This window comes from Cheilinus undulatus, linkage group 18 (genome assembly GCF_018320785.1).
Source record: "Cheilinus undulatus linkage group 18, ASM1832078v1, whole genome shotgun sequence".
Taxonomy (NCBI): Eukaryota; Metazoa; Chordata; class Actinopteri; order Labriformes; family Labridae; genus Cheilinus; species Cheilinus undulatus.
The window spans coordinates 25855222-25865488 of NC_054882.1; positions in this window are offsets into that span (position 1 = coordinate 25855222).

Sequence of the window (10267 nt, forward strand, 5' to 3'; positions counted from 1 at the left end):
CAGCATTAGGAGACTGATACCACTCAAATCAAACAGTATGTCCCAAATCGCATACTTCTTCCAAATTCTAAACATTTTGAGTGCACAAGTGTGCATAGTGCACACAGTCACACTGAGGAGTATACTTGAATACAGTATACTTGCACAAATTGTCGAAAATTGAGTGTGGAACTATGGACACTATGGTACTGTTAGCATTCGCTAGCTAGCTAACACAGTTAGCAACAGCAGATTCCAATCCAGAAAAGGGCATTTAAAGGTGCATTGTCTAGAATTTGGAATTTTAGCGACATCTAGTGTTAAGATTTTAGAATGAGCCGATCTGTTACCAAAACATCACATCACTAAGTGACGAGAGCCTGTGAAGACCAAAAAGGATCGTGAGCCGGACATCATTTACAGCAGTGACGAGGTGAGGGTTTATTCATTCATTTTTGTAACCATTATTTTTATAGATTATAGGTCAGTCTTCTTCTCCACCTGCTAGGAGGGCAGGTTCGTATTTAAAAATCGCGTTTTGCTCTTTCTGTCCCCAAAACGTTGCCGTAGACAACATGGCGGTTCGTCATGTCAGCCTCCGTGAGGGCAACCCGCGGTAATGTAAATTTAAAAAGCTTTTTTCTAATTTTGTAAAAAGAAAACGAAAGTTTAAAGGGGATGATTGTGCACTTATTTAAACATACTTCACATAAATATATAAACATTATATCCCATTTACACTGTTTCTGTTCGGCAAAATGCAGCCAAATTCTACACACTGTACCTTTAAGGCAAAATTAGTTACGTTTCTTTAAGCAAATAATGTAAACATAAAATACTGGTTACATGTATTTTATAACTAGGCTACTGAAAATAATAGTAACATTTTATTTATAATCATATCTATTCTAATTTTCTTGCAGAAGTAGAAGTAGAAACAGGAAGTCAAACTGTTGTCATTTCCTGTTGGTCAAACTGTCCTCATAACCTTACAGAGCAGAAGAACTGGCCAGACTCCATACCAGACCCGAAAAGAGTTTTGACCATTCAGTGTCATTTGAGGAGAATGAGGCAGTAGCTACAGGTGAGATATGCTTCTATGACAAGCCAATATCAATGGCTGACTCTACTGTAGCAATTATCCCTGATGTAGCCATTCTGTACGTAGTATAGCAGCAGTTTTATCACAACTGGACCACATTTCTTTGTAGAATAAAGAGCAAAGAACAGTACTGAAAGTTTTTCATGACAGAAAAGGTGTTTTTGCTCTTCTCCTGACCTGCTTTGGCATGAGTTTGCAATTTTTGCAGGTGGGGTTAAGTTGCACTGTAAGCCAGGTTATACTATAATGGCTGCTGGTGGAGTGACTAGCTTGGATGAAGCTTTAGAAAAGAACCAGTTTAATCAGATCTCAACAACATTTCTTTATTAAACAAATTCAAAGAGCCTTCCTTCACCAAAAGCTTCTCTTGGCAGAGAAGAAGATTTTGGATGTCTCCTGGTAGGCTTCAGCATGAATTTTAGTCACATTTTAACTGACAAGCTCCACTGTTCACATACTACAGCAGCACAATGCTGCAGAGCTCAGGTTGGTACTGGAGATCGCCACAATATGAAACAGTCTATCTCGCATGTCAGGTTATCATGCTCATTTACCATATGTCAAAATATCACCAAACTGCAGGCATGGCTCCAACTTTTTCCTTAATTTGAAATAAAACTAAAAAGAATTTGAACATATTTCTGACATAAGATAGTTATACTGCATGGTATTGTACATGCTTAGTTCAGGCTGATTGATCATATATTTTTTTTTTATTTGAATAATAACTTGCTCCTTTGAAACTGCTTAAATGAGTTATTTAAATAACAATGAATCTGCTCTGTATTCATACGTATGCATAATGCATACAGCCTACTGTGTATGGTATATATAAATATTTATTAGTATGTAATGCTGTATCTTAAATAATTTATGAACAGATTCACAGATACAAAATATTTGATTGTATTCTAACCAATAGGTCCATATTATTACAACTATGGATCAACGGAAATTCACAAAAAACACATAACTGTCCACATTCTGTATCTCTGAACAGTGTAGGTGATACATAAATAGCATGTTTCAGTCAGCCGTACTACACTTCATAATATTTAATGAGAATCAGCCTTCTATTAGGATTAACATTCATGTATAAAAAGCAGATTACAACAATATCCTAGGGATCCACAAAGATTTATCTCCCTGGGGGGTACAGGAACAACAGCATGAGGCCTCATATTGTCTCTAGTGAGTTAAGTGATTGAGCAGAAGATTTTATAGGTTTTATCACTGTTTGCACTATCTATTAACATGATCCATCTATTTCATTGCTGTTATAAAGGTTAGACATGACTTCTATCTCTATTGGAGGACTTTTTAATCTCTCACCTCAGAGCGAGGCAGATGGAGTCCTCCAGCAGGTGGCCCTGAATTGCAGTAATTAAAAAGACACGGAGTGGCCCACAGAGCAGCACAACATGAGAGCAGGCCGGTGTCTGGATAGAAAATCAGCCAGAGAGAGTGGGAGATCACACTTTATCAATTGATTTTAGTCTCTTTTGTCTCACACTTTCTGTTTACAGGGTTAAGACTGTGTCAAGCTTTGTTAAAAATATGCTTGATATTGCTCACTCTGTGCACTGTACGCAGATCTCAGTCAAGCCTTGATATCTGTTTGGGCAACCAACAGATGATGACAGGAGGACCTGACAGGGAGAGAAAGTGGACATGGTCAAAGACAGGATTTGCGTCACAATGCAGAAGCTCTTGTACAAATCACACAGCTGCATAAGCAAGAGACACAGTGAAGCCATCTGGGTGGTTTTACCATTGAGAAAAGATGAGCAGTGATTTCACATTTATTTTGCCTAAGGCGAGCCAATATCTCAAGGCACACTATATTCATATTCCTCTAACATATTCTGTATTTGTTTATCGTTGCATATATACTACCTCAGTGCACACTGGTGCGCTTTAGCACATCTTTTGGGAACCACTGATCTTGAAGGCCCCATTCTCCAAGAAGCCGAATGTATTTGGTCCAATCATCGTGTGTATCAAATAAAAGGGTATACATCTAAAATTAATTTAAGGGATTGAGAAATGTATTTTAAATGTGAGTAAGGGGCCAGTAGTGAATAAAATAGCATCAAAATCAACTTAGCACAAAAAGTAAGGACATTTGTGTTTGGTAGATTATTTCTTTGTTGTAAAAATGCTTCTTGACAATAAATCCTATACTACTGGAAAGCCTGTTTATTTCCCTTATTAAATGGTGTCTCATTTTTACTCAGCTTTTCTGCTTATCGCACAAATGCATGTTCTTTACGAATGTGGCACCATTTAAAAGGCATCAATCATAACCACACCTCTCTCCTGCTACACAGATAAAAAAGGCTGCAACGTACACAGAAGCAAAGCGCCTACACCGTAAGAAAACAGGAATCAAGCGAGGGGTACGTTAATGTAAAGATTTAACTACAGAAGGAGAAAAAGAACAACTGCCTGATGGTTTTAGCCTCCACGAGCCCTACAGTTTCTCGACAGTGAAAGTAAAGTGGTGAGCAAAGAACGGCTGGGGTTGTTTCTGTGGTTGAAATCTTATTAGCAAAGGATGAACATGACGCCTAATGATGTTGATCCTTGCTTGTGCTTTCATCCTTGTGGACATTTTTGCCAAATTTAAAGCACATACAGGTTCTTGAGATATTCTGATCACAATTTGAAAGCACAGTGGCTTTCGCCAAGGCTATCACTTACATAGGGGTCTAACGTTAGTTCATGCAGGACACAACAGCTGTGATCAGCTGATCCTAATTAGTGCCTCCCAGCTCCCACAGCCAATCACAGCTCTTTCTCTCAACACAGCGGTGTATTTAAATATGACGTACTTCCCACTAATCCCTGTTTACATTAATGCTGACGTACCACACTGCTGCTGCTGCCAAAGCTTACCTCCTCCACCCCAGCCTCCTCATTTATAGCATAAAGCTTGTTACACCCTCATATTCAGATTCATGCTACTTGGATTAATTGCTTTTGGACTAATTTTATTGTATCCATAAGGGGGTTTCTAGCCATGTGCTCCTTGGAAAGTCAAAGCATGCTGCTTGATTAACCCAGGGAGCATCTTGTTCAAGTACAACTGTCCATCCATTTTGCAATTAAATGGTTAAATGTATGATGAGAAAGTTCCTGACTGAACATTTCTTCTGAGATCCTCTGTGTTATAGACATTTGGCAGGTGCATGTGTGATTAATTTAAAATGTTTGCCTGTAAATTCATCATGAATGCACAAAATAAAAACTGTACTCGCAATTGACTTTGGTTACAAAAATGTATAATTTACTAGCTATAAAAAAAAAGAAAGATTGGTGCATAATGCTACCTAACAGGTTTAAAAACAGCCTTTTTGGTTGTTTTTTTCATGGGATAAAAGCAACATTATGCACCATACTAACACAAGCACCGTAGACAGCGGCGTTTTAACAGATTTGAAACACACAGCAGTGTTATTATGAACCTCCAGAGGGTTGTAAAAGCAGAGTTTTGATAAATACAGGGGCAGGAGAATGGCACTTTAATTTTAAATCATGGAAATAGAGGAAAATTGTGGCGCATTTGACTATCCAGAACTGGATCTGTGATGCACTATTATCTGAGACATTATTACAGTTCATCCTGCACTCACACAGGTGCTTGCACACTTACCTTGTGCACGGGTTATCCTGGCTCACATTCAGACAAGGCCACGGTTGTTGACGCAGGCGTGTGTGAGGAGTCGGTGTTGAATGTCCTTAAAGGAGTGTAAAGCACAGGCCCACAAAAACAGCTCAATCAGGGCAGCCTGGCACCCAATCTCCTGTGTCAGGGCAACATTAAAGTTGCATTGTAGAGCAGGAGAGCTCATGTGCCACTGTGACCCAGCTCATTGGTAAACAACAAAGCTGGTGGTTCACTCATTTACTCTATCATTGACCTCAATAGATTCTAATTTCAGTAAGCAATTACGAATTAATGACTCTAAAAATAGCGCTGGAGGCTTTCTCAACCGCTGAACAATTACTATAACAAGATTTTTGTGCTTAAAACATAAAAACACTGTGTCTCATCATCATAGGAGCTCCAAACAAACCAGCCTTTTCTCCACAGCCATTAAAGCACGCTGCACAGCAGGAGGGGGTTTGTAAATCCACTGAAACAGTTCATCCTATATCGGCAAATCATTATGTCAAAGTGGAGTTGTTGCTCAGGGCCGCAGGGAGCAAGAAAGAAAGAAAGAAAAAACATTTGTTTCACATCAAAGGACATCAGAGGAGTCGATTCTTCCAGCCAGCGTGGAGAGACATGCACACCAGGGATCAGCTAGATTAAAGGGGCTCTAAAGAGAGCCATCGATCGTGTCAGCCAGGTTAGACCGCTGGATATTTATTGTTGATAATGATCAGGACTTCTCTCTAATTTGGCTACAGACTAAGCAAGAAAAAGGTGTCTCGATTAGCTCATTCGCGAAGAGGACTTTCCAGGTAGAGACGGATCAAGAAAAAGAAAATTTATGGCAGCATGGTGAAGACTTTCCCTAGCATATGGGTGCACAACTGGGTCAGAAGATAAGCAAACCCCCTGGTGATTGTGGACAGATGCAATCCATATCTGGCTGTGTTTATGTCCTCCCCCATCTTGTCTCTCTCATAGGCGTGTAGCAATCAGACAGTGACCTGTGGAAAAAAACTGTCACGCTTTTAGGATGCAGATGAGTAGAGACGAGAATGCCATGGCGCTTTAGCATCTGCTCTCATTTGCTATTATTAGATGTATTGTGGGTAATCAAAGATATCCAGAGTAAAGGTTTGAGGTTCAGTGGGTTCAATGAAGTGTATTGGCTAAGTCTACGCCCTGATGGTTAAAGGTCATACACTTAATTTCCTATTCAACCTTACATGTAATTACAGTTAATAATGCATGTGCAGCTTGTCACTATTTATAAAAGACTTTTGTGATTTAATCAATAATCAATAAGAACTTGCAGATTGGTGTGCATGCCTGCACTGCTGTGTGTGTGTTAATGTGTGAAAAATATGACCACACTTTAAACTTTGTGTCGGTCAGCGAATCAGCTGTAATGATGAGCCAGGTGTCTGTCCACTGGCCTGCCGCCTAGAAATCAGCATTAGATTAGACTGTCAGGGTGAGAGGGGATATACGGGCGCTGTGTGGAACAGACGTGGCAGGATTTTCATGAAACGCATCAATCATGTCATTGGCATATACAGGTCTGACCTAGTAGCAGAATCGTTTCAGTGTGAGAGCTTCATTATGACAAATGTCAGAGTGAGGAATGGGAGGGAGTCGCACTAACAAGCTTCATCTGCTGCACAGGGCAGAGAGCAGCTCTTTATTCTGTGTGTCAACATAGGGGTCTTTCCAACCACTGGACCCTCTGCCGTAGAAATCCACATTATTTTATCATCCCTGTTTTTGTTTTTTGAGTCTGAAGACAACTCAGCTGGTCCAAAATACAGCTGCATGTTTGCAGACAAGACCTGAGATAAGAGATTATATTTCTCCCCTCAATCCATCTTCTAACCCACAAAAGTCCTTATGGCAAGGCTTTGTTACATTTATTTACTTATAACTGGGGGGAGCGGTTACTCCTTGATTGTAAAACAATAGTGGACAGAGTCTAAAACTCGTGGAACTGTTAAATCCAGCAAGATTATCTCATATTTCTAATATAACTGGCCCATCAACTATGAGGTCTGCAGATTTCCTCAAGTTTAAAAATGTAAACTTATCCTTGATGATTTAAGATATCCTTGTTAAGTCCTGAAATCTGAAAAAGTAAGGAGTAAAAATAATTAGATAAGTAGCCAGGAATGTGGGAAAAGAAATTAATTTGTGTCTTAATCTCATATTTTCAATTTTGCATCTCATAATTAGGACTCAAATTTAGGATTTTGACATTTATTTCATACTTTAAGCATTTCAACTCATAATTTTAACTTCTTATATAATATTTTGAGCTTTAACATTTATAATTCTAATGTTTAAGTGATATGTTGACCTTTTTAACCAATTATTTTGTATTTTTAACATATTTTCAACTCCAAACATTGACTTCATTATTTGACCTTTTAATTTCACAATTTTTGAATCATATTTTGACTATTAATTGCATGATTACAAATTTTATTTGATAAATCGACCTTTTAGACTAATGATTTTGACTTTCTTTCTAATATATTTGCCTCTAAAACAAAACAATTAACTAATAAATTTACTTTTCTCAATTTGTTAGCCTTTAAACTTATCTTTTTAACTTTTAAAATGTCAAAATCATTTATAATCAGTGCTAAGTTTTTTTTATTTTTTATTTTTATTACTGGTGAAATGAGGTTGGAAGTTTATGGTTAAAAAGGTGACCCTGTTAGGCCCTCAGGTAGACCAGAATCCAGAATCCAGCCCCTGCTGTGATTTAGTTTGACACCCCTGGTTTAAAGAGACTGTCCTGAAACAAATAGCCTGGATCGGTGGACATACCCTATGGGGTACAATCATGTTGGAACAAAAGGGCCTTCTCCAAACTGTTGCCACAAAGTTGGAAGCATAGCTTTGTCCAAAATGTCTTGGTATGCTGGAGCATTAAGATTGCCCCTCACTGGAGATAAGAGGTCTAACCCAAACCCTGCAAAACATCCCCATACCATTATCCCTCCTCCACTAAACTTCACAGTTGGCACAATTCATGGATGAATTCAATCTAATGAGAGAACAAGAGGACACTTTTAACAGCTTTTCTCCCCCATTATGTTAAATCCACCTATTAAAAAAAAAAAAAAATGGAATGACTTCAAAATATCTAGTGGAGCCACACCATTACAGCAGTTTATGAGAATGGAGTTTCGTGTTGCAGGGGTATCATGTAAAAGAATTTCTCTGGTTTTAAAAATTGTTTGAGATTTTTAATGATTAAAGATTTTTATGAGTACAATTAAAATGACATTTTTATGTTTTATCTTTACAGCAACTGTGATTTTTTTAACTTGTTTTTTCCCACTGAAAGGACTCTGAATTCTGAAAGCGTTGACTAGTGATCATATAAAATGTTCCCATATTAAAGTTGGGTTGCTTCTCCACTATGATGGAACATTTGTTTGCAGCCCATGCTTGTAATGCTTAGCTTATCATATATTCAGATCTTATAGAGTAAGGGTAATTTGATAACCCGCTGCAACAAATGAAGCTCGGATAAACAGCCAATTTGGTCCTGTGACCTTGTGAATGCAAGCCAGATCCATACATTAAATGAGGAAACAGTCTAAAGCAGGAGCTGGATTTATCAGTGGTGATTTGATAGAAGCTCATGGAGCAGATCAGCAGCCCATCAGCTGGATTAAAACATATAAGGTCTTTACAACCATTCAGGACAGCCGCCTAATGCCAACAGAATAATTCCCCAATCAGCACAATGGCACGCATACACAGACACACAAAGGTCTGAATGAAAAACATCTGTCACTTCAGTCGTGTGCTTATCTGCTCCAGCCATGTCAGCGCTCTGCCATGTGAGCACAAAGGCAGCCATGGTGTTTTATGTTTCTTCAGATGAGTTTCCTGATAACCACAGAGCTTCAGCTTCAATGCTGATCAAACACAGAGAGCGCCTGGAGAGCTGATAACCCCACTCAGTGTCTTCTTTTGCTTTTTGGAGGCACAAAAGAAGGCAATTAATAGTTATCTGACACATATAAAAAGCAGGGTTTACACCAAACACCCCCTATATATAAAAATATATCCCTTGAAGCTACCCCGGCCACCTCCTCTCCTCTCCTCTCCTCCTCTTCCCCTCCCTCCTCCTACCACCCTCACACACTCTGAGGTCTGAGCTGCATGCTCACTGTCCCGAAACATGATGAACCATTCAGCCCTATGGGAATTTCTCCTCCCAGCAAGCTCGCGTCAGCTACATCTGTGACTGCCAGCCAGAGTGGATGCAGCAGCAGCAGCAGCAGTGTGGAGGTGGCAGTGACTTCACTCAGGCTCATTCTGCTCCAACTTTCAGAGGTGGCACGGCATTCAGAGAAGGAGGAGGGAAAGTTCTCTCTTCTTTGCTTCTGATTTTACTTCCTTATGAATATCTGAGGGGAGGATGCTCTTGCAACTTGCGGATACTTTTCCCCTGTGGACACACAAAGGCAGCGATGGATGGATGAGGGGGACGTGATGCTGCCTGTAGGGATGACCCAAGCCGCCTTATTCTCCTTTTCATCCTCTGGCATGCGAGGGCCAGTTCAACAGGATTCAACCTCAATCCCTCCGACTGCGCTGCGATCCTGTTCCTCAGTGCCACACTTGACCTGAAGGCAAAACAAAGGGATTAACTATAAACTTTGTTCCCACCAGGAGACACACTCAGCCTTTAAAGAGGAGATCTGACCAAAGTCAGCTGTAAGTATGTTTCCCTCTTTGCATCAATGACCTGTCTTTTAGTCTTCAAAAATTAGTAAGTGGTTTAATATGCACTTTTCTATTGATGCTAAAAGGCGTGACCTGGATTTAAAGGGAAATAGCAACATGGGTGCACAAGTGCATGTCTGAGAGGTCTATGCATGTATTTTTAATGCAGCCTTTTACCTTAATGAACACAACACAGGAGGCTCTCCCACGCAGATCTGTGTACATAGGTTCTTGAAGACATGCTGTGTGGAAAAAAGGCCATACATTACATTAGATGAGCATATGTAGTCATAGATATATTCATATTTATTCCATCATAGCTTCAATAAGCATGTTTAGCCATGTATCTGGTAGATTTTATCAATAACTGTGGCGGGTTTGTGCATAAATATGCCTCCTTTCTAAGTTGAATATTGATTTTACTCTCCAGTCTCTGGTGATTCTTCTTCACATTCACATCTGCAGTAAAACTCATTCATCTTCCAATTATTTTTATGAGCCTGTCAGTAGCAGACCTAATTTTTTCTTACCTTAGTCCTATTTTTGCACACCCAGTCTACCCTCATTCTTCTCTCCAACTTGTCTTTAAAATACACAATCCAAAAATCAAAGTTTGTCCTTGTGCCATCTGCAAGTTTCTAAAATTTAAAAGTCATTTCTCCCCTCTTTATTTCCTTCAAAATTAATCAATATGTTTCTACCAAAGCTCAAAGCACACAGGCTCCAAGCCTTCCCTTTCCCCCATCCTCTCTTTGATTAAGTGGAAATGACAAAATGAGGAAGGA